This window comes from Microcaecilia unicolor, chromosome 7 (assembly GCF_901765095.1).
Source record: "Microcaecilia unicolor chromosome 7, aMicUni1.1, whole genome shotgun sequence".
NCBI lineage: Eukaryota > Metazoa > Chordata > Amphibia > Gymnophiona > Siphonopidae > Microcaecilia > Microcaecilia unicolor.
The window spans coordinates 87,944,777-87,970,844 of NC_044037.1; the positions used below are offsets into that span (position 1 = coordinate 87,944,777).

Sequence of the window (26,068 nt, forward strand, 5' to 3'; positions counted from 1 at the left end):
CGTGCCTACCTTTAGGCGCTAGTTATAAAATTTGGGGATATGTCCGTAACACCCAGTGGTATACTCTCAATCAGTTGCTTATAAAAACCCTCTTTATTGGTGCTTTCATTTCCAAAATTCATCTGGACCCATTCTTCATGTATAATCTACATGGATTCAGAAGTTCTTGAGACACCTCTCTCTCACTGTCAATTTGCCAAGGATATAAAGGTTCCCCCCTAACTCTTAAGCCTAACCAGTTAGGCAATCTCTCACTCCTCCATGCAGACACAATTTCACGTCATACTGCTCAATACAATAATTAATTACAATAATTAACCCCTACACACTCTCTTTTATCCTGGGAGGCTTAAAGTGTAAAACATTCTATTTAAAAATTTATATGCCTCACAGGCTACCATTCTTCGCAGCTTACAGTATAACAGACATAAAATACACAATCGACATGTAAACAAATCCCTTTAGATCATGACACCTGTAAGTGATTCCATGAATACTGTACACTCTCCTCAATCTAGAATACATAGAAGCAGATTTGGTTGTCAGATAAGAAACTTATATTGTAGAAATCTAGTTAAGAGCACCTGGCACTGCCAAGTTTCACCCCCTCCCTGCCCATCTTCAAATCCTTGCTCAAGGCCCACCTCTTCAATGTCGCCTTCGGCACCTAACCACTATACCTCTATTCAGGAAATCTAGACTGCCCCAACTTGACATTTTGTCCTTTAGATTGTAAGCTCCTTTGAGCAGGGACCGTCCTTCTTTGTTAAGCTGTACAGCGCTGCGTAACCCTAGTAGCGCTCTAGAAATGTTAAGTAGTAGTAGTAGCATGTGCTATTTCAGGGCAAAATGTATACTTTTAAAATAAATAAAACTTGAGTCAACATAATGGAAAATTAATCTAAAAATCATGAATAAATAGAAGTAAAAATCATAAGAACATCAACATCTCAAACCATAATAAATAATAGCTTCATTAGATCCACATACGCCAGTTAAAATCATCAGTTGAACATACTACGGTTAAAAACATCAAAGTGTATATGGGGACCAGGCAAGGGTCATTACATACCCTTGTGATGCAGACTATTCACTTCACCCAAGCTAATACTGCAACAGTTAAGAAGCGACATAAATCAGTGCTTTCACACAGTGAACCAAAAACATATTTCCATTACCTAGCTTCCCACCAGGGACGGATTGACCATTCAGGCCCAGAGGCTCTGCTCTGTTGCCCCCCCCCCCCTCCACCTCCCCCCCCCCCCCCCCCCCCCCCCCCCCCCCCCCCGGGGTCGCCATCATTCTTGGACACAGCAGTGTTTTTAAAATGGCTGCCGAGACTCCTAAGAACCACGAGACTACCGCGGAAAGTCTCAGCAGCCATTTTGAAAAGACGGCACCTGGCAGAGTAGTGGCAGCAGGTGGGCAGGAAAGAGTGGATTTCTTTCCTGCCTATGACGAAGCCAGTAGACTACCAGGGCCCTTCAATGTAGGGGGGTGGTAGTGTGTGGGGGCAGTAGCACTGTTGGTGTGGGGAGGGGCCCAGAGTACTCTCACTGCCTCAGGGCCCAGAATACTCTCGGTCCGGCCCTGCTTCCCACTGTTCTAGAACAGGTGGATTACTTGTGTCCCTCAACCAGCAGGTGGAGATGGAGAACTGAAAACTGAACTGAGACATATCTCTGTTGGCATCCATTCCAACTCCTCAATATTTTCTATCTCCAGCAGGTGGATGGTCATACTTTTCAGCATCTGGTTCTGAGTGCTTTGCTCCTGGTCCGGTTGGTCAGCTGGTCTCCAGTTGAGCTTTGCATGTGGCTTGTGCCCCTCCAGCTACTGTTTAGACCTCCAGGAGTGGACAGATGAGGCTATCTCTGCTTCTCCCTGCTTATCTGATGTGGCCTCTGTCTTTTCAGAGGTGCCATCATTGGAGGAGCTGTTAGAGGAGGGAGAGCTCCCTTCTGAAGGAGGGAGATGAAAGGACTGAGGTTGTTTCATAATGTCACGAAATGCCTAGCCACCCACCTGGTGTTACCCCACGGCCACCCAGAGGCCATGGCCACTTAGAGGGTCTATTCCCAGCTCAGGTCTGCCTGCACCTGCCGCTTATGCTCTTTATTAGTACCCTCCTCCCACTGACTGGTCACAACCGCCTCTGGGTGAGTCTCCCGCTCTCAAAATATCCCCAGTGATTTCTAGGTTACTGGGGCCACACTCCCAGTGGTCCCACAGTTCCTAGAAAGCACTCACAGACTCAACACACAAATGACCAGCATTCTTTATCAGTCCAGACAGGCAGAGGCAATAAACTGAAAATTGTTTATTGTCTTAAAAATATTGAATGATGAACAGAAAAAGTGCAGTGAGCAAATAATAACAGTTTTATAATTGATCCTTATTTCAGTTATCTAAACATTTGTTTGCTTTCTGAAAAGTACCTGGGAAGATCAGGATATATAACTGTTCACAGAGCCTCAACAAAGAAATCCTACTGTCTTTTCTTCCTGGCTAAGACTGGGGTAAATGCCAGTACATTCCAAATGAAAATGAGCTCTCTGGGCCAATCAGAGTCGAGAATAACAATCTTTGAAAGTATACTGCAGACTGCCTTTCCAAAAGGCTTAAACAAAGAAAGCAGCCTTGGTTCTGCAGCAGCTTCAAAACATAAACATACACTAACTGCTGACCAAACTAGAAAAATACACTTCAAGAATTAAGGCAGTTTTACAGGCCTAAAATACACTGTTCTGTCACACATAAAGAGAACAAATCTCTCTTGTCGTCCCCCTTCTTCTCCACCGCCAACTCCAGACTTCGTTCCTTTTATCTTGAGGCACCTTATGCCTGAAACCGTCTTCCCGAACCCATACGTCTAGCTCCATCTCTACCTGTTTTTAAATCTATGCTGAAAGCTCACCTTTTCACTACTGCCTTTGGCTCTTAACCGCTACTCATTTGTCCTCCTCCTCCCCTGTTCCTCTTTACCCTGTAATTCCCTTGCCTGTAGTGTCTTGTCTGTCTGTTTTACCTAGATTGTAAGCTCTTTGAGCAGGGACTGTCTTTCTATGTCAAATGTACAGCACTGCGTGCGTCTGGTAGTGCTATATAAATGCTATTAGTAGTAGTAGTAGAATCTCTGTACTCTTATTTTCTGAGGCACTGACAGTGCTTTCCATTGATATGGCAAGGCACAGAGGAAGATTTACAAAAATTGCGTACATGGCTTAATACTCTAGATAATAGTGTACATTTTTAAGGTTTAATGGTTTTTATTCAAGATCAAAAGAACCATACTTCAAACTGCTGAACAATAATGTAAGGCAAAATCAGCAGTCAGGAACATGATAACAAAGAAACAATGATATAACGGTGAACAAAGCACCAGAAAGTATAAGACAAAAGAAACTTATGATCCCAGTTTTGTGAACAGCCTGCTACTACCCATCCCTATGATCCTTAGCCTTTGAAATAAAAATGTGACAGCTCGTTGTCTGGATTTTTATGACTGTAGGTCATCTTATTGAGATGAACATGCTCAAGATTTAGTAGTGTACATTTTAAAATGATGTATAATAAGAATATAATCTGTGAAGGAAAATTTGAGATATGTATCATAAACCAACAGATATGAATATATTTTTAGACTATAGGAGTTGCCACAGCAATTTGCTGAAGGATAATCTGTCATATAGTCAATGTTTAAGGAGCAAGAAACTGTATTCAGATATATCCACTTTTGAAAAGAGATCATTGGAATTGTGCAAATGTTTCTGTGATAAGGGATATCCAGCTAACTGTGTGGACAACTGTTATGCAAAAGCCAAACACATGGACAGACACAAGATACTCACATGATCTCAAGAGAGAGAGAGAACAACATAGTGTGTATATTACCCTTTACTCATTTGTTAAGAGATGTGCTTATTTTCAAAGCACATAGACTTACAAAGTTACGTAGTAACTTAGTTTGCCTGGTTAACCTACAAAGTAAGGAGTTCGTGGATCCAAAGTCTGAGATGAGGACTGAACTAAAGCATTTTTCTAACTGTAAAAGTACGAGTTGTGCTTGCTGGCATTTGTCCATGCAGTTTAGTATACATTGGGGAAATGAGGAGAGAATAGAAAGTGTTCCCTGTTCCTACACATTCTGTGATTTTTGTCAGCTGCTTGCCGTGCAGAAATAAAGACTGGTCAGGTCTTCATGAATGAGGCGACTGATCACCTCATTCAGCCTATCTTCAAGTATCTTAGCCAGTATCTTTGTGTCTCTATTGGTAAGTGGTATCAGGCAGTAAGATCTGCAATCTATTGAGTCTCTGCCCTCCTTAGGAATTAATGTAATACTTGCCCATCACATAGCATCTGTCAGTTTTCATCCATGCATAACTGAGTTATAGATACTAAAGATCCTTCGCAAACAACTTTAAAAAGTTTGCTGTGTACCCATCTAATCCTCTGCCTTATCAGTTTTTAACAGCTTTATATAGTTAGAGCACTTCCTTGTTTCTAATCTCCCAATCTAGTCTTTGTGCCTTGTACACAGTTATATCAGTTCCTCTGACTTATTTAAAATACCTGTCTGTGAGAGCAGTTCTATAATTGGCGCCTCCACTTAGGTGCACCAATTCTATAATGGCACCTATGCGCCAAGATACAATTATAGAATATTAGCATAAACCCAAAGAGGTGTACCAGTATGTAAGTACATTGAAAACACATTAGAGAGAGAATTTTTATTCGGTATATAGTTAAGCTCTAGAACTTGTTGCCAGAGGAAGTGGTAATAGCAGTTAGCATAGCTGGATTAAAAAAAAAATGTTTGCACAAATTCCTGGAGGTAAAGTCCATAAACCATTATTAAGATAGATCTGGAGAAAGCCACTTCTTATCCCTGAAGGATAAGTAGAATAGAATCTTGCTACGTTTTGGGATCCTTCCAGGTACTTATTTCCTGGATTGCCCACTGATGTGAACAGGAGAGTTGGTTAGATGGACTGTGGTCTGACCCAGTATGGCAGTTCTTAGGGGGTGGCAGTGGCATAGCCAAAGGTGGGCCTGGGTGGGCCGGGGCCCGCCCAATTAGGGTTCAGGCCCACCCAACAGCAGCACACGTATTAGCAGTAGCAGGTGGGGATCCCAAGCTCCGCCAGCAGAAGACTTCCCCCTGATGGTAATGAAAACGCTATTCTCCAGGATACCAGCGCCTGCGCATACTCAGTTTTCAGCGCGTGCCTGCTGCAGACTGCTAAGGTGGAAAGAAGCGTTTTCCCGCCAGCTGAGATTTTTTTTTTGGTGGTGGGCGAAGGGGAGAACACTTGGTGCCCACCCACTTCTTGCCTAGGCCCACCCAAAATCTGTTGTCTGGCTACGCCCCTGGGGGGTGGGGGGCTGATATTCAGTGGGAGATAACCAGATAGGAGAGGCTCTTATCTGCTTATCTCCTACTGAACAGGTGCTTCCTAGCTTTTCAGAGGCACATCAGTGACACTATCCAGTTAACATCCAAAGTGACTTCTGCTTAATGCTGCAGCAGTCCAGGGGTACAGCTGAAAGTTACCTGCACATCTCTAATAGTCAGCGGCAGTACATGAATAACTGTCTAGTTAGTTTAGGACAGCAAAAGGTTGTCCTAAGTTAACCAGGTAGCTATCCGGGTACCATTGCTGAATATGAGCAGTACCCAGGTAACCCCCGGCAGACCGCCAGCTACCCAGATATTCAGTGCTAGCACACAGGTAGTTGCCGGCACTGAATATCCAAGTACATTTCAGCCAGAGAATGCAAGTGTATATAAAAACGCTGACCGCTGCCAGATGAATATTAACCCCGTGCACCCCCATATGTTCTTAACTGTGTAAGAGTGAGTTAAAAAGATTAATTTTAAGGAATCTGGTTAGAGCCCAACTGAACCCAGGATTTTTCGTTTATACCGAAACCGGATCTGCGACTGAAATTGGCCACTCAGTTTTAGCAGAAACCGAAACGATAAATGAAAATTACCCCCTCCCCACACCCAACCATAAAAGTCCCCCTCCTCAGCCCCCACCCCTGATCACTTCCTCACCCCCCCACCCCCATTCCACCTGTAAGTCCACCTTGGGCTTGCCTTAGGAAAACCTGGTGGTCTAGTGGTGTCTTTGGGCGCAGGAATGAACCCAACTTGTTCCTGCCCTGTGCCACTGCTTCATCACAATGGCCGTTGAGACTTCCCATGGCAACCTTGTGAGATTGCCACAGGGGGTCCTGGCAGCCATTTTGCGATTGGAACCAGCATGCACAGTATACTCGCTTTACAGTCATAACGCTCACCAAACAGGCCTCCCATGGGAAACATTGCCTCTACTGATTCGGGTAATAAATGTCAATAGAAGGCCCCTGACAAAGATTTAGTTACAGTTGTCACAATCAAACTCATGGTTGTTTCCATAAGGAGGCTGTAACTTTTTATCTTATACTATACCCCAATTCCTCGGCCACCTTAGGATTACCCCGTCTACATACATATAACCTTTCATAGACCAGAGATCAGGGGATATTCGTGCCTGGAGCTTGGAGTGTTATAAAACGGATATTACCAGTCTTGTTAAAATAGCTACCACTTGGTTTATAAGCTTTCCAGATGCATACTCAGAATTCGCATGCGTATTCTGAGAAAAAGAGGTGGATGAATTGCCTAATCATAGGCCTTACAGTTGTCCCATTGATCTTTTAACTGGTACAGTAGTCCTGTGACAAAACAGTAGGTTTCTAAGCCTATGAACTGTATTATTTCATGAAGTGTATTTCTCCTAATCAGCCAGCAGATGGTGTTTGTTTTCAGTTTTAAAACTGTCGCAGAGAAGATTAGTTTCTTTTTCAATTTAGCCTTGTGAAAAAAGGGAACTTGCAGTACCATTGGCCAGATTCTTTCAGAGTTGGTGCCCTGGGTTCTGATTGGCCCTGGAGTTCAAATCTAGGCAGGAGGTACTGAATTTTCTTTAGTCTCAGCTTGGGGATACAGAGGAGAAACATCTCTGTCGTGAGACCCTGTTCAAGACTTGTGAGCAGTTATTTCCTGAAACTCCCCAGATGCTACCCAGGTAGTAACAAGTGTTAGATAGTTTTAATATTGATCCTTGTTTTGGTTATCAGTTATTGCTTGCTGTACCTTTTCACCTGGTTTTTCAAACGTTATACTGTAACAATACACCTATTAGTTGATTGGCTGTGCTGTCCTGGACTGACTGAGATTCTGAACGTGCCCAAACCATCAGATACCCCTGCCGTCCATCAGGCGCCATGGAAATCCAAAATGTCTGGGCTCAGGTACGACATCAGCGGGTGACCACCGCCTACAAACCTGGACAAAAGGTCTGGCTCAGTACTAAGCGCCTACGACTTCAGCTTCTGTCACGAAACGCCTAGCACCCACCTGGGGCTAACCCCGTGGCCACTTAGAGGGTCTGTCCCTAGCACAGCTCAGGTTCGCCTGCACATGCCACTTGTGCTCTACACTAGCACCTTCCTCCCACTGACTGGGTCCCAACCGCCTCTGGGCAAGTCTCCCATTCTCAAATTATCCCCAGTGATTTCTAGGTTACTAAGGGCCACACTCCCAGTAGTCCCACAGTTCCTAGGAAGCATTCACAGACCCAACACACAAACCACCAGGATTCTTAGTCAATCCAGACAAGCAGAACCAATAAACAATTATGTTTATTTTCATAAAAATATTGAACAGTGAACTATAAACACAGATGGAAAATAGCAGGCAAATAACAGGTAACTGAATAAGGATCAATTATAAAACTATCTAAACATTTTGTCACTACCTGGACAGTCGTAGTGAGTGCAGGAAATATAGCTGCTCACAGGTTACAGAACATAACTGCACACAGGGTCTCAGTGAAGAGGTCTTTCTCTCTCCTTTCCCTGGCTGAGACTGGGGGAAAATCCAGTATTTCCAGACTGGATTTGAACTCCTGGGACAATCAGAGTCCAGAACAGCACATTTTAAAAGTATACTGCACATACTTCCTCTCTGTGCTGAACCAAAAGTTTTAGGCATAATGTTTTGATGTATTTATATTCATATGTTTCTGATGTATTTATTTTATACCTTACAGTGGGGGAAATAAGTATTTGATCCCTTGCTGATTTTGTAAGTTTGCCCACTGACAAAGACATGAGCAGCCCATAATTGAAGGGTAGGTTATTGGTAACAGTGAGAGATAGCACATCACAAATTAAATCCGGAAAATCACATTGTGGAAAGTATATGAATTTATTTGCATTCTGCAGAGGGAAATAAGTATTTAATCCCTCTGGCAAACAAGACCTAATACTTGGTGGCAAAACCCTTGTTGGCAAGCACAGCGGTCAGACGTCTTCTGTAGTTGATGATGAGGTTTGCACACATGTCAGGAGGAATTTTGGTCCACTCCTCTTTGCAGATCATCTCTAAATCATTAAGAGTTCTGGGCTGTCGCTTGGCAACTCGCAGCTTCAGCTCCCTCCATAAGTTTTCAATGGGATTAAGGTCTGGTGACTGGCTAGGCCACTCCATGACCCTAATGTGCTTCTTCCTGAGCCACTCCTTTGTTGCCTTGGCTGTATGTTTTGGGTCATTGTCGTGCTGGAAGACCCAGCCACGACCCATTTTTAAGGCCCTGGCGGAGGGAAGGAGGTTGTCACTCAGAATTGTACGGTACATGGCCCCATCCATTCTCCCATTGATGCGGTGAAGTAGTCCTGTGCCCTTAGCAGAGAAACACCCCCAAAACATAACATTTCCACCTCCATGCTTGACAGTGGGGACGGTGTTCTTTGGGTCATAGGCAGCATTTCTCTTCCTCCAAACACGGCGAGTTGAGTTCATGCCAAAGAGCTCAATTTTTGTCTCATCTGACCACAGCACCTTCTCCCAATCACTCTCGGCATCATCCAGGTGTTCACTGGCAAACTTCAGACGGGCCGTCACATGTGCCTTCCGGAGCAGGGGGACCTTGCGGGCACTGCAGGATTGCAATCCGTTATGTCGTAATGTGTTACCAATGGTTTTCGTGGTGACAGTGGTCCCAGCTGCCTTGAGATCATTGACAAGTTCCCCCCTTGTAGTTGTAGGCTGATTTCTAACCTTCCTCATGATCAAGGATACCCCACGAGGTGAGATTTTGCGTGGAGCCCCAGATCTTTGTCGATTGACAGTCATTTTGTACTTCTTCCATTTTCTTACTATGGCACCAACAGTTGTCTCCTTCTCGCCCAGCGTCTTACTGATGGTTTTGTAGCCCATTCCAGCCTTGTGCAGGTGTATGATCTTGTCCCTGACATCCTTAGACAGCTCCTTGCTCTTGGCCATTTTGTAGAGGTTAGAGTCTGACTGATTCACTGAGTCTGTGGACAGGTGTCTTTCATACAGGTGACCATTGCCGACAGCTGTCTGTCATGCAGGTAACGAGTTGATTTGGAGCATCTACCTGGTCTGTAGGGGCCAGATCTCTTACTGGTTGGTGGGGGATCAAATACTTATTTCCCTCTGCAGAATGCAAATAAATTCATATACTTTCCACAATGTGATTTTCCGGATTTAATTTGTGATGTGCTATCTCTCACTGTTACCAATAACCTACCCTTCAATTATGGGCTGCTCATGTCTTTGTCAGTGGGCAAACTTACAAAATCAGCAAGGGATCAAATACTTATTTCCCCCACTGTATATATTTTATATATTCTTCAGGCATATTTTCTTTTAATGATATTTGTAGTTGTATATTCTTATTTGATGCGCATATTTATTTGACATGTTTTTTCATTTATTATGTTTTTATTACTCATTTGTGTATTTATATTCATATTTTAGATACATTTTTTATGTATATGAATGTCTGTGGTTGATGTATTTTTTATTTGATGCTTATACACGTTTACGGCCCTGTTTACTAAGCAGCGTTATAGGTGCGTTAACATTTTTAATGCACGTTAACCATGTACGTGCCTACAATATCCCTGTAGGCACCTACATGGTTAGCGTGCGCTCTTAAGTGTAGTCATGCTAAAAACAGTAACGCACCTTAGTAAACAGGGCCCTTAGACATTTATGTTTTATTGTTATTTTATCTTTGCTTTTATTGTAGACTCCTGAGGCAGGTATGTTATATGCCGAAATATGGTACCGTGTCAAGTCTTGAGCATTGACATTACATTCATTGTATACTGTTGAGTTTTTTGTACAAATTTCATTGTGTACAGTTTTATACATATTGAAGTTTTGACCACTGATTTTAAGTTCCTTTTGTAGCCTTCCTCCATTCCCACTTGCTTGTGTATTATTGTTTGTCCCATGGGACTATTTTGTATGGTTACCTTCTGGTTTCTAAAGAAAGAACAGTCACTGTCTGCCACAGCTTTACAAGAAAACACCACCTGCTGGCCAATAGGAGAAATACACTTGAAGATATAATACAGTTTACAGCTTAAAACCCCGCTGTTTTGTCACAGCTTCCTTCTCAGAAGTTTGCTCCCTGATTCATTGGACCCTTCAGTATCCAGGAATGTATCGGGGCATAACCTACCACCTCCATCTTCCATCCTCCATGAACATTCATAATGCTTTTCTTGTTTCCCTCCTCAATCCTCTTGTAAGCGTCTACTTCCGGCTCAGCACCTCAGCTGCCACTGACGTCAGGTCAGCTCCGCGGTGGTGGACACTCTCCTGACCTTATCTTCGGGCTTCTGTGCTCATTCGGTGCCTCAGCAACAGATTCTGTCTGCCTGTTCTGCTGCTGTGCATTGCCTTCCTGGATCCCACTCCTGCCCTGTGTTTGACCAGTCCTAACCTAACCTCTGCCCGGTAACTGATTACATCCTGCCTGCTGCCTGACCTTTGCCTGGAACCTTTTTTCATCGTGCTCGAAACCTGACTTGACCTCTGCCTGGTAACCGACTTCTTTCTGTTTGCAGCCTGGCCTAACTTTCCACGCTTAGCCCCTTCTGAAGTTCTAAGTCCTGCCGGCCACCCGCACCCGAAAGCTTAACTTTCAAGGAGCAGTGGTTGGATCCAGTTGAAGGCTTGGAGCTTTGTTGGCTGTGAAGCCAGTAGTTCCTGGTAACAGCACAAGGGCTCACTACTTCTCCACGTTTCCCAGACATGACAGATTGATATCTAGTACTGAAGGTTATGAAGATTTTTCATTTTTCCCTGAGCCTGATAATTTCTGTGACTGTATTTGCAAAGATTTTTCATTTCCAACAGTTACTGAAATATGTTCCTTATTTCATTTTTCAAAGACTCATTGTATTCTGGATCATTGCCCTTCCCACTTATATGCCTCGGCTCCCCAGATTTTATTAATTGGTTAGTTTCTATGTTACCGGGCTTACTTAGATCAGGACAGTTTCCTAATATTCTGGGGGATGTTGTATTTATACCCATACCTAAAAATTCTTCATTATCAACATCTGGTCCTTCAAACTATAGGCCGATTGCAGGAGTTCCTCTTTTTACAAAGATTACAAAAAGTATTGTTGCAGATCAATTGATAAATTATTTGGAAACTCATGATCTTCTCTCTGATACACAATCTACCTTTCACAAGGGTTTCAGTACAGAAACCTTTTTGTGAAGTTTGGTTCATGAAATAAAATTATAATTATCTCAAGGTCATCAGGTTGCAGTATTACAATTTAATCTTTCAGCGGCCTTTGACCTGAGTTTTTGCTCAACTTGTTAAGCTCTATCGGGTTTTACCCTATGTGGGTAGGGTTTTCACTTGGTTCAAGGGGTTTAAAAAAAAAAAGAGCTTATAAGGTTAAATGGAAAAATGAATTCTCTGAACCATGGAGGATAGAGTGTGGTGTATCAGAGGGACCTCCTCTCTCCCCAATTCTTTTTAATCTTATGGCAACCTTTGGTCTCAATGTTTAAGCACCTGGGCATACATTTTTATACCTATGCTGATGATATTTCTGTCATCATTCCATTTGATCTTTCTTTACCAGATGTCTGTCCTCTTATTATGGAGTGTTTCATTATTGTTGAAAATTGGGCTTCTTTAGTTCATCTTAAGTTAAATATAGAAAAGTTGCAGTTTATTTGGTTTGGACCTCTGTCTAGCTCCTGTCCAGATGAGTATATAAAGACTAGAGATGTGGATTTTAAGATCTTATTCTCCTCATATGTCTTAGGGATGGTTTTGGATTTCCATTTAACAATGAAAGAACATATTAAAAAGGTATCCCAAGGAGTCTTTTATAAATTAAAATTGTTAAGACGAATCGGGAAGTATTTTTTTTGTCTGGACATCTTAATATAGTAGCTTGAGTTAATATATCTGTTCTGGATTATTGTAATCTTTTGTATGTAGGATGCACTGAAACATCCCAAACTTGTTTACAAGTTCTTCAAAATACATCAGCAAAACTGATTTTTAATGTTCATCATGCTAAAAGTGCTACTCCATATCTAGTCAGATTTCACTGACTGCCATTACAGGCATGTTGCTTTTTTAAAATATGTACTATGGTATTTAGAGGTTTCCATGGACTAGGTCCCAGTTACAGGTCTAAACCTCTTCTCCCTCTCATCTTCCCCCCCCCCCCCCCAAAAAAAAAAAATTCTCGTATAAAGACAGTTTTGGGCCTCTCTTATCAAGCTGTGCTAGCGGTTCCCATGTGGCAATGCTGACGTAGCCCATTCAAAATGAATGGGCTTTGTCAGCATTACCGCACCGGGATAGCCTCAAAAAGGATTCATTAGGATCTCTGTCACCAGCTTGAGCAGGATTTCCCCCCTAAGAATTGTCATATTGGGTCAAACTATAGTCTGTCTAGCTCAGTATCCCTTTTACAGCAATGGCCAATCCAAGTCACAAATACCTGGCTGGATCCCAGAAAGTAGCAAGATTCCATACTACTTAACCCCAAGGATAAGATGCTTCCTATGTTCATATCAGCTGACTTCTTTGCGAATTCCATAGGTGCCATTCCTCCAAGCTCAGTTTGAATTCCTCCCCCCCCCCCCCCATACTGTCATGCATTTACATCTCAGAATGCTGGTCCCACACGGGAAGTGAGCCCAGGTCTCTTCCCTACCAACCAACAAGACAAGAGGAGAAAGGAGTCCCGATGCACATAGCGGTGAGAGTCATCACTGAGGTGGAGAGTTGCCCTCTTTACAGAGCATGCCAAATGTGATCCCAGCAGAGTCTAATCGAGGATTTAGTTATGGAGGTGAGGTGCCCCAGATAGGGGCAGTGAGTAATTTTGCCAATGATTCATAAGAGTTCAACAACAGTGTCTAGTCTTCTGGACGATATTAAATCATGCAAGACAAAGTACCTCACAGAAGACTGCAGAGGAAATTGGAAAGTCGTGGGATGGAAGGTAGTGTTCTATTGTGGATTAAAAACTGGTTAAAGGATAGAAAACAGAGAGTAGGGTTAAATGGTCAGTATTCTCAATGGAGAAGAGTAGATAGTGGGGATCCGCATGGGTCTGTGTTGGGACCGCTGCTTTTTAACATATTTATAAATGATCTAGATATGGGAGTAACTAGTAAGATAATTAAATTTGCTGACGACACAAAGTTATTCAAAGTTGTTAAATCACAAGAGGATTGTGAAAAATTGCAAGATGACCTTACAAGACTGGGAGACAGGGCATCCAAATGGCAGATGATGTTTAATGTGAGCAAGTGCAAAGTAATGCATATGGGAAAGGGGAACCCGAACTATAGCTACATGATGCAAGGTTCCACGTTAGGAGTCACCGATCAGGAAAAGGATCTAGGAGTCATCGTTGATAATACTTTGAAACCCTCTGCTCATTGTGCTTCATCAGCAAAGAAAGCAAATAGAATGTTAGGTATTATTAGGAAAGGAATGGAAAATAAAAATGAGGATTTTATAATTCCTTTGTATTGCTCCATGGTGCAATCACACCTTGAATACTGTGTGCAATTCTGATCACCGCATCTGAAAAAAAGATACAGTGGAATTAGAAAAGGTACAGAGAAGGGCGACGAAAATGATAAAGGGGATGGGACGAATTCTCTATGAGGAAAGGCTGAAGCGCCTAGGGCTCCTCAGCTTGGAGAAAATACAGCTGAGGGGAGATATGATAGAGGTATATAAAATACTGAGTGGAGTGGAATGGGTAGACGTGAATCGCTTGTTTACTCTTTCTAAAAAATACTAGGACTAGGGGGCATTCAATTAAGCTACAAAGTAGTAAATTTAAAACGAATCAGAGAAAAGATTTCTTCACTCAACATGTAATTAAATTCTGGAATTCATTGCCAGAGAAAGTGGTAAAACCGGTTAGCTTAGCAGAGTTTTAAAAAGGTTTGGATAGCTTCCTAAAAGAAAAGTCTATAAGACATTATTAAAATGGACTTGGGGAAAATCCACTGCTTATTTCTGTGATAAGCAGCATAAAATGTATTGTACTGTTTTGGGATCTTGCCAGGTACTTGTGACCTGGATTGTCCACTGTTGGAAACAGGATACTGGGCTTGATGGACCTTCGGTCTGTCCCAGTATGGCAACACTTACGTACTTATGTACTTAAGCCAACTGTTGTGACCTTGAACACAATGTGGGTTGCTGTTTCAAATATGTAATCTTCTTTAAGTTCAAAAGTGATGTCCTGAGACCCTTGCTTTGGCGACAAGCATATAGCCAAAGAGAAGCAGCAATGTGGAATACTGGAGACCAGGAACCATAGAGGCTCAGAAAACTGAAAGTAAATAAATGTGAAGCAGTATAAAGACCTTTTGCAACTGCAGTTTTTGAAAATGTTATATTTAAAGTGCCTCTGGAATCTGTCCCTCTGGTTACCAGGGCATTTTATATTTCATCTTGGCCCTCTTGTGAAGGAGAGAGAGGCGACGTGTCCAGAGAAGTTGAAACTTCAGGTGAAAGTCTGGATGTATCCACCCTTTTGGGAAGACTCTTAGTTGGATACAAGGGATAGAGAAACCCTTTTAGTTGTATGTGTCCTGAAACCTGACAAGATTTGGCCATTAAAACTTTTCTTTGAGTTTAGATCTGTGGATTTTCTGGATGCTAATGTCTTGTTATTTCTAGGACCTCTCAAGAGAGATGTCTTTCCTAAGTAGGCAGAAAGTGGAGGAGTGGCCTAGTGGTTAGGGTGGTGCACTTTGGTCCTGGGGAACTGAGGAACTGAGTTCGATTCCCACCAGGCACAGGCAGCTTGTGACTCTGGGCAAGTCACTTAACCCTCCATTGCCCTATGTAAGCCGCATTGAGCCTGCCATGAGTGGGAAAGCGCGGGGTACAAATGTAACAAAAATAAATAAAATTATTTCTTTGGTTGCCACCTTAGTGTAGCGATATACTTGTCTTTGTGTAGTGAAGCTTCAGGGTATGAAGTATCTATTTTATGTCTCAGTTCAACTATAGAATTTCTTGGTACTAGAAATGTTTTGGAATTATTGTGCTCTTGATCTATGGTGGGTTTGTTGTCAAGGAGTGGGATTGGCTTGAGACTGGGTTTCTTTGTGACCTTTTGTATTACCTTGTTCTTTACATCTTTTGGAATAAGTTTGTCAACATTCTGCCCTATTTCCCTTGACCCAGTTTGCTTGGGGGGTTGTCTTGGCAACATGGAATACAGGTCTGTTATATTCCTTTCTAAAGAAACATATCTACAGTATATTGGAATGTGTGAAGTATTGGTAATTCCTGAGCAGAAAGTAGTTGTAAATTTATTTTATAATTCAGTGAAGTAAAAAAATAAAGAAGGGGAGGCAAAAAGGAAAACAAATGGAGAAAAGAAAGCAGATGAATATATGAGGGTTTGAAATTTTGTACTCAGCAAGAGAATAAAGTTGTCGTTCAAGAGCTTTAACATGTTCGTTTGAGATCATTTTTTGTGGTATTTTGTTTGCATTATCTATACAAAACCCCTTTCCAGAAATAAATCTGCTTTCTCTTTTACAGGCTTTCCCACTCTTAGAGGTCCTCACAGTTTGAGAAGTGTATGGGTGGGGTCTAGATTTTGGTTATAGTACAATTCAGGAATAGTTTGTGCTTCTGTTTTGGTCCTTAATCCTGACTATTTTTGCAGTCAGAAACCTTGTGCTTTTAGTTTCTTCTGTTTTATCTTTGGCCAAATAAACGGACAGACCACTGATGGGAATGTTCCTTTTGGACCCACAGTTGTAGTAATAAGAAAAAAACCCTCCTGTATTTTCTAGACCCAAGAGCAGAAATAGAAGTGGTCAGAAAGTGAAGTTTTCCTTGGACTGCTGCTGTTGTTTTCCGACCTGTGTGCGCCCTGGAACATTTTTTCATCCAAACAGGAAGGCCTACTCACTGATAGAGGTTCTGGACCAATCTGGCAGTGCAGTAGAGCATACAGAGCCAGGAGCCTGAAGACCCTGGGTCATTTTCCCAGTTCACCACTTCATGTTTGACCTTGAAAAATGATTTGAATGAATACTCTTCTACCAGTAGTGCCACATGCATTCTGAATGTAATGCTTGTAAGTTCAGGCTCTATTTGATTTACATGACCTGTTTTGCTTTAGGAAGTTCTGTGTTCTAAGATATGCGATTATTTCTCTTTTCTATTTCCCTCCTCCTGAATACTACATTGTGCAAACCGAACTCTTCTCATGGTTATGAGCTCAAAGGAGAAGAGTGAGTGATCGCTGCTTTTAGGTGTTGCGGCAGTTGTCATTCTCCTCTCAGTTCACATGCACACACAGGCATAGTTCTGAAATGAGAAATTGTAGCACAATTTTCTGAGCATCCCATGATCCAAAATTTGCAGAGTAAGAAGTTCAGAAGGGCATACCATACATGGCGCCAAGATTTCATTGCCGAAAAAAATCGGCACAGAGCACTATTTATAGAATAATGCTTAATGCCCAATTCCGTGCCAAACAGGTGCTGGTATTTATGCCAGCTGAAACCTGGTGCAGATTCTGATGCCCAACGTTGAGCATTTTGACATAGAAATGGGGCTATTCTATAACCCACGTGCAACTTTTAGGGAATGCCTGTGCCACTCCCCTGGCCATGTCCCCTTTTGAGTTGTGCGCTAAGGGATTTTAGGTGCACAAAGTTATAGAATAGGGTGCGGGGAGATGCATGCATAAATTTCAATTATTGCCAATTAACTGCAATACTTGATAACATCAGTTAATTGCAGTTAATTGGCTTGTAAGCTAATTAATCTGTGCACACATATTTGATCCGTGCACAAATTTTGGTGCCAAAATCCTGGCAGCATTTATAGAATTCAGGGGTCAGTGTTTAGAGCACTAGAGTCTGGTCAAAGTTCCAGGCTAGTGATTCTTACGTCAGGTAAGCTACTTTACCTCCCTGTTATCTCTAAGGCCCAGTTGCAAACAAAGCAGTTGACTTATAATTTGGCTTTCCAGCCCAACAGATTAAATTATGGAATAGGGGAATAGTATGGATTTTTTTTTAAGTGGGAAATGTAATCCTTTTGCTTTTGCAATGGCCATTACATCATATCCTCAGTAGGGTTGGAAGCAGGTTTTCAATCTCAGGTGAAAGGTCAAAAGGGGTCCCTTCTCCACTCAGAGTTGAGACCCTGTGCTTGGATCTTAGCCAAAATGTGACTGAGAATACTTTTGGGGGGATTATTTCTTGAATGAAATTAGTGAGATGGTAGGGAGTGAAGATGATAGCCCATGAGCAATAGACTGATGATTGTTTTCTGCTGAAGTGTTTGGACAGTGAAACCGTTGCTTTAGCCCAGTGCCTGAGTTGATAGTTCAGAACCTAGGGACTTCATACTCAGTTTACCAGAGAAACAAATCTGTAGTGTTGGTGGTGGCAAAAGTAAATCTTGATTCCTCTATCTAGCATCCCTCCCTACCCTCACAGTATCATGCTTGTCTCGCTGTGTTCCACTTTGATTTTATTTATTGACTGACTGGCTGCCCTCCCTCCCACCCCTCACCAGTACACCAGACACATGCTGGTGTTAGCTGGAGCCAGCTCTCCTTATCTGCTGGCAGTTCCCCCAGCTCAGTGAAAGCAGCTAAAGCAGACTGAGCCTGCTTTTAAGGATTGCATTTCAGTGTTAAGATGCCTTATTTCAAATTGATGCCTTGTGTGTTACAGAGGAAGTCACTGATATGCTGCAGTTTAATTTGTCTGTACCCTCCCCACAGCTTCAGTTACAAGTTTATCTACTGTCTTCAGAATAAGAAGTTAATGAAGTTGCTGCATGACAGGTAGTGCTTTTGGCAGAAGCTGGCTACCAAACTCCATGCCAATAATAGACTTGAGTGAACAGTAGTATATTATTGTAGCTGATAGCTTCATATGCTAGTTTCCAAACAAGGAAGCTTATAAATTAGCTTTATTTTTTCTTAAATAAGTATTTCAGGATATGAAATATTTTGCTGTGGTTGAATAGTTACTTCCATAGCCTAACTTTTTTTGCACTAATCCTCTGTAACTCTTGGTGCCCATCCCCAAAGGGATGAAGAAAAATGGATCATGCATCAACAGTGGCTAGTTGCTGTCAGGCAAGAAACCTTTCAGTCCCTTAATTAGAATTGAGCAGTGTTACATTATCAAAAGATGTTGGAAATGCAAACCACAATATCTTGCAGAACATGTTTAAACATGTATGGTTTGATTATGTAGCGCTATCACCCATGTTTATTGTATCATTGGTTCTTTTCTGAGCATTAGATTGTTGCTATTGTGAGTTGCTAGCATCAGTAGAACTCATTAACACAGCCATAAATGGTTACTGGGTAGCATCCCTTCTGTTCTCTTTCTTGTCCTGTTGCCCTTTGCTGCTTTCTGTCTGGCCTTTGATTAACAGTAAAGCCTACCAGTGCTTTTTTTTGTTTTAGGAAAAAAGGTGCGGGTACTCATACAGAGCCAGCCTTAGGAGGTGAGGTGACTGTCCATGGCTCCACCCCCACAGTAGCCACACCCCCTCAGTAACCACACCCCTTGTTACCAGCACAGAGCATAGAAAAGGGATTATACAAAAGAAGAGAACATTTTGCAAATGCTGGATATTCCTAAAAAATTGATAGTTAAATTGTATAGTCTGTAAAGTAATGACCTCTGACCTGGTTCACTGACCCATCAAGGTGTTAAATGTAAGCCAACAGTGTAACCATGGGGATGGGGGACCTGGGCCCTCCCCAAAATTGAGGCACTGTCTACTGCTTAGGCTGGCAGGGGTTCCCAATCCCCGCCAGCAGAAGCCCGTTTCCACCTGAAGCCTGGAAGTTGGCAGTACATTTCCTGAATTGCTGCCATGTTGCGTGCTTCCCCCCCTCCAGTACATGCGTGAAAACCAAGCATGCACAGGGGGCAGGTCTCTCCCATGTATGCTCTGTTTTGTGAAAACCGAGCACATGCAGGTATGGAGGACATTGCTTGGCGGTGGTCCAGGAAAAGTGCCTCCAACTTCCAGTCTTCAAGTGGAGAAGGGCTTCCGCGAGCAGAGCTTGAAGACCTCTGCCAGTTCTGGTATGTGGGGTCATGGGGGAGAGGATAACTTTGTGCCCTCCCCAAAACCCAAGGTCTGGCTATGCACCTCATGTAAACACACATTCAACCTCCACAGAAGTCTACCTCACACAATAGTGGGTACAAAGCACAATTGGGACATTTCCTCCTAGAACTCGCCCTCCAAATTAGGGTTGCTCCTGCCTCTTTCTGTTCCTCCCCATCCAACATTTCCCCTCTCTATCTCTGGCCCCCCCCCCACATGCATTATTTCCCCCAACTGCTGTCTCTCACTCCAACTCATCCATCATTGCCCGTCTCTCTCTGCCCCTTCCCTTTGTGTTGTCCTGTCTCCCCCCTGTTTAGCATAGCCTCTCTATCCCCTCATCTAGTATTGCCCATTTCTCTCTCCCCCTCTCCCATCCTGTTCTCCCCCTCTCCCCTCTACCCAACCGCCACCATTCAGCCTCTCGCTATCTCCCATTGCCACAACCACTGGGCCCACGTCCCCTCCTCTAATGAAACTTCCGGGAACGGCAGAGGAAGTAGTAACAGTGTGTAGAGAGCTGCAGTCCCACACATCGGTACTGTTTGTTTACTAGTATGGGCTCGGCAGTTGTAGCAGCAGGAGGGAAGGAGCAAAAAGAGGCTGCACAGTGGTGGCAGGGTAGAGGAGAGAGAGAGGGAGAACAGGATAGGAGAGGGGAGAGAGAGAGAGAATCGGGTAATAGCGGGAAGGCAGCAGGTCCCAGTTGCGACTGGGGAGAAGCAGCTGAAACTTCAGGTGGGGAAAAGGTGCTTGTACTGTGCATTGGCCCAAAAACAAATCTCTGGAGCCTACCAAAAGAAATATACATAGTAAGTTGTTGTTCACATTCCAGTATAAGGTTCAGAGTTTCTAGCTTGGATATGGATCTATCTTAGATTTAATTACTCACCTTTCCAAACCCAAGATCTAGTCAAGTTACAATAGAGGGGTTAAAGTGACTAAAACCACAAAATAGGGGTATAACAGTGGTCATCCAAAATAGGAAGAGTCCAGTCAGACGATGGCAGTCTCGAAGTTTATTTGAGACAAATAGAATAAAAGGACCTGCCACCTACAGGTTTACAATATCAGGGGCCATATTGGCCCCCATGGTCGTACCTTTCACCTTTTGATAAAAGACAACTTGAAACTTGAAATAATTCTAAGTTAAGGCAATTGTAGTAAAAGTCAAAATGAAATGATTAGGAATTCTGTGGTTCTCAGTACGGCCTCTTAATGTGCTTTTAATGACTAAAAGAGCATCAATATTGTTGTATAAAGATTTAGTATCTAATGTAACCAGATATCTAATGTAGCCAGATGAAATTTAATGTGAACAAATATAGAGTGATGCACATTGGAAAGAATAATCCAAATCATAGTTACCCAATGCTGGGATCCACCTTGGGGGTCAGCACTCAAGAAAAAGATCTAGGTGTCGTCCTAGATAATATGTTGAAATCTTCTGTGTAGTGTGTGGCGGCGGTGGCCAAAAAAGCATACAGGATGCTAGGAATTATTAGGAAAGAGATGGTGAATAAGATCGAAAATATTGTAATGCCTCTCTATCGCTTCATGGTACAACCGCACTTTGAGTACTGTGTTCAGTTCTGGTTGCCGTATCTCAAAAAAGATATAGCGGAATTAGAAAAGGTTCAAAGAAGAGTGACCAAAATGATAAAGGGGATGGAATTCCTCCTGTTTGAGGAATGGCTAAAGAGGTTAGGGCTCTTCAGCTTGGAAAAGAGTTGGATAAGGGGAGATATGATTGAGGTCTACAAAATCCTGAGTGGTATAGAACGAGTAGGAATAAATTGATTTTTGACTTGTTCCAAAAGTAGAAAGACTAGGGGACACGCAAGGAAGTTACATGGAAATAGTTTTAAAACAAATAAGAGGAAATACGTTTTCATTCAACAAATATTTAAGCTCTGGAACTCTTTGCTGGAGGATGTGGTAACAGCGGTTAGCATATCTGGGTTTAAAAAAGAATTGGGGGCTTTGTGGGGGAGGGGACGGATCCAAGCTGGCGCCGTCACGCTGAGCACAGCAAGTTGCTCTGAGAGTTTGCTTGATTTAATTTTACTTTTCCCCATAAAATTATGCCACATACCAAGAGAAAGGGGATTGTTAGAGCCTTACCCTCCCCAGCACGTACATCTTCCCCGAGGCAGCGAAAACTCGATGGCTTTGCGGTTCGGCGTCCACCTGGAGAAACCGGAGTCGAGGACCCGCTAGATGCTGGGGCAGGGAGCCCAGCGTCGTTGGGACATGAGATCTCTTTATCTCCTCCGGAAGCTGGAAATCCACCTTGTCCTGCCGTTTTATGAGAAGAGAAGGCTGATCCACAAGACCTGGAAGGTGTGGAAATTGAGATCAGCGGAGGGGGTTCTCCCTCGGAGCGAAAATCGGCAGTTGGTATGGACTCGAGAGGGGAAACTTTGTTTGGCCCTCCCAAGGCGATAACGCTTGATACTCTTTGGCAGGCTATGGAAAAAATGCAAGCCTTGATAATTGAATCAACTCAAGAAACAAAAAATTTGGCTTCTACAGTAGGCCAACTCTCTAAGTCGGTTGAAAAACTGGAACAAGATTTTAAAGATCAAGTAAAGAGTTCCCAAGATGAGACTGTAAGAATTAAGGAAAATGTATCAGTGTTGATGAAAGACAATACAAATATTCGTTAAAAATCAAGCAAATCGAAAATTATAACAAACGTTTGAATATGAGGATTTTGAATTTCCCAAAGCCGATAGGAATGTCACCCTTGGATTTATTAAAAAAAATGTTGGTAGAGAATTTGAAATATTCCTTTCAACATATTCCTCCAACAAAAAGAAGTCAAGGGGACAATCCGGAAGTTTTGGAACAAGAAAACCTGAAGAATTTCTTTAATCTTGGAGGACTCATTGACTGAGGTAACAAATAGAGCTACTCTGCTGATTTCATTTGTTTTTGAACAAGACTATAATGCAGTTCTAAAGTTATTCTTTAAAAATATTCATCATAAATTTTGTGGTCAAAAACTATGGATCTTCCCTGATATTACAAAAGTAACGCAAGAAAGAAAAAATAAATTTCTTGAAATGAGAGAAGAGATGAGGTCTTTGGGTGCAACATTTTTGCTTGCGTAGCCTTGTAAATGTATTATAAAATATCTGGGCATTAAGTATGTTTTCTTTGTACCGAATCAGTTAAGAGAGTTCGTAGACCTGAAAAGGATAGTCAAGTAATAACATCAGTACAGCAGAAAGATGTATAAGGTGGTTTTTAAAGGGCATTAGGTCTATTCCTTTATTATTTCCTTATAATTCCCTGAATTTTCTTTGACGACCCCCCCCCAATATTGTGGTCTAAGGAAGATACATAGTGATATAATCTGTATACCTTAATTTCTCAATAAGAGATTATATTTGTTAATATACCATTCACTAATGTATCTTGTATTGCCTGTAACAAGATTAATGCTTGTGTAAAGTTCAAATTGCATAAATAAAAAAGAATCGGACAGGTTGCTGGAGGAAAAATCCATAGTTAGCTATTGAGACAGACATGGGGAAACAACTTCTTGCCCCGGGATTGGTAGCATGAAATGTTGCTACTAATTGGGTTTCTGCCGGGTACTTGTGACATGGCTTAGCCACTGTTTGGTAACAGGATACTGGGCTAGATGGACCATTGGTCTGATCCAGTATGGCTACTCTTATGCTCTTATTTACCGCCTTTTTTGAAGGAATTCACTCCAGGCAGTGTACAGTAAGAATAAATCAAACATGAGCAATAGACGATTACAGCAGTAAAAATATTCAATGACAATACAAAGTATGGCATAGTATACTACTTACAATGTCAACATAATATGTAGTAGAACATTTTAATTGACAGTATAGAGTATAAGGAAAGGTAGGTAAGAGGAGTTAGAAAATAAGGTGACTAATTTAAAGAAAATTGCACATGAGGTCAGAGAGATGGTTAACATATAGGTAGGTAAGAGAGTAAGAAGAGTTAGAGAATAAGGTGACTAAAGAAAGGTGCACATGAGGTCAGAGAGATGTTTAAATATTATCTCAGCTAGGGTAAGCGTGGATATCAGATATCATATGATATCAGATAGATCAACCTGAAACTCCTCAAGATGACTGATCAAATGTAGTGAGTCCCTAATGTATGGTTTAATCAAAGGAACATATAGCCGTAGGAAGAAGTCAACAAAAATAGAAAGAGTCTCAAGGACAGAGCCATTGCCGGATACAATGGGTTGACCTGGTGGATTGGACACAGACTTGTGAATTTTGCGTAACATGTATACAATTTGGACTTACCAGATTTTTTTAAATCAGAAAGTCATGCTCTTTGGCACTCAAATATCCAGCCCTTATAGCTGGGTTTCTACCAGGTACTTGTGACCTGGCTTGGCCACTGTTTGGAAAGCAGGATACTGGGCTAGATGGACCATTGGTCTGGCCCAGTATGGCTACTCTTATGTATGTTATGTTCTATGTTGACCACATCCATGATCTCTGTAATTCTATGGTAGGGTCAGAGTCCAAAGGGACATAATATTCCCTGTCATAAAGTCATCTGATAACCTCATCAATATAAGATGTCCTACTAACCACTTTGTAGTTTTGGTTTGTTTCTCGTAGGGGTATTCATTTTGCCCTTTGGGGTTAAAGTGACTGACATCAATGGGAGAACTGAATTTAAATCCTGGTTTTTCAGGCCTAAGTTTACTGATCCACTTCAGAAATTATGAGGTATACCTCTTGCCTTTTTAGTTTAACATTGTCAGAAATAGTGACAATCCAAACGTCTTTTTCTTTTTTTATACTTATTTTTATTGAAGAATTTTTTTTAGTTTTTTAAAATAAGTATCAACAATAAGTAAGAAACAGTTAAGAAATAAATCGTGACACTAAGAAAGGAACAACTTTTACTGCTGGGAATGTATGCTTTTGTTTATACAGTACTTGTTAATCAATTTGTTTCATTTTCTTCTTTAACTGCTAAGGGTCCTGTTTACTAAGCCGTGTTTTAGTGCACGCTAACACTAGAGACACGCATAGGAATATATGGGTGTCTTTAGTGTTTAGCATGCGCTAAAAACGCTAGTGCACCTTAGAAAACAGGGCCCTAAGTTTCACCACTCAATAAAAGGGCCTTGAGGTTACTGTGGACAGTAAATTAAAATCCTTGGCTCAATGTCAAGAAGCCAAAATAGAATGTTCAAAATTATTCAGTTTGCTGATATACAAAGTTATTTTTGTTATATTTTTATATTATTTATTTATTTATTACAAAATACTTGCTATACTGCCTTCACTAACTGGTAGACTAGGGTGGTGTACAAATTTAAAATTACAATTATAAAAAAAGAAAAGGTATGAAAAACTACAGTATATTGATAGAAAAGAAAGAATTATCATTCATACTAGAGGATGGTACTAATGGGGGTAGTGAGAGACATAACGGGGGTATGGAAACAATGAGAAAGGGAAGGGAGACAGGGGACTTTGGAGAGGGGTGGGAGAAGTGCGAAAACAAGAGTAGCATCTTATAACTTGGGACCACATCCCCCTTCTAACCAGTGTTAAATCAAGGGTGAAAAGCCAGGTCTCCAAAGCACTTTTAAATTGATTAATAGAAGATTCCACACAGATTAGTGGTAGTGAATTCCAGAGAAATGGGGCGGTAAAGAAAAAAGCCCGATGCCTTGTCAACTCCAAAGTTGCCCGTTTGGGGCCAGGCAGGACCAAGCGGTGCTCGTTTAGGGAGCAAAGGGCGCAAGAGGGAGAATAGGAAATTGTAAGGGAGGATAAATATTCAGGAAGACCAGTCCATAAGCCTTAAAAGTAAGCAATACTATCATGTTTATGAGAGCTTTATCACAGCACTAGATGCTCTCTGTAGGGTTACCTTTGCTTTGCTCTTGTTAACATTTCCAGCTAGCTGTCTTACCCGTCCTTTAACTCAACAGCTGCCTGCATCCTTGCTGTTTGAACATAAGAGCATTAATTTAGCACAGGGAGGTTGTGCCCTCCTGATCTATTAGAATTATTTGATGGTATGAACAAGCATGTGGGCAAAAGTAAACCAGTTGATAATAGTATATCTGAATTTTTAGAAAGCATTTCATAAAGTCCCTCACAAGAGACTTCTCGAAGTTAAAGGACATGGAATCGTATGGACTGGTAACTGATTAAAAGAGAAGAAACAAATAAATGGGACTAAATGATCAGTTTTCCCAAAAGAGAGGTAAATGATGTGTCTCTGGGATCCATAGCGGGACTGATATAGTTCAGCTGATTTATTACCAAATAGGAAAACAGAGCAGCATGTTATGTGATATATTTTCAGATGATGTGAAATTAGTCAATGTAGTTAAAACATAGACTGTAAGGAACTGCAAAAGGACCTTGCCACACTGGGAGATGGAGCATCTAAATGGCACATGAGCTTTAGTATGGACAAGTTTATTGTGATTCCTTTAGGGAATATAATCCTAACTATGCCAAGTTCCATATTAGGAGTCACCATGCAATAAAAGGACCTTGGTATTATTGTGGACATTGCACTAAAATCCT

General features: G+C 41.8%; 1 protein-coding gene across 3 annotated transcripts in view; it reads left to right on the plus strand.

Moving 5' to 3' along the window:
* HDAC8 (histone deacetylase 8) overlaps positions 1-26,068 on the plus strand; it is a 235,224-nt gene that overhangs the window by 121,110 nt on the left and 88,046 nt on the right. The window lies entirely within an intron of this gene.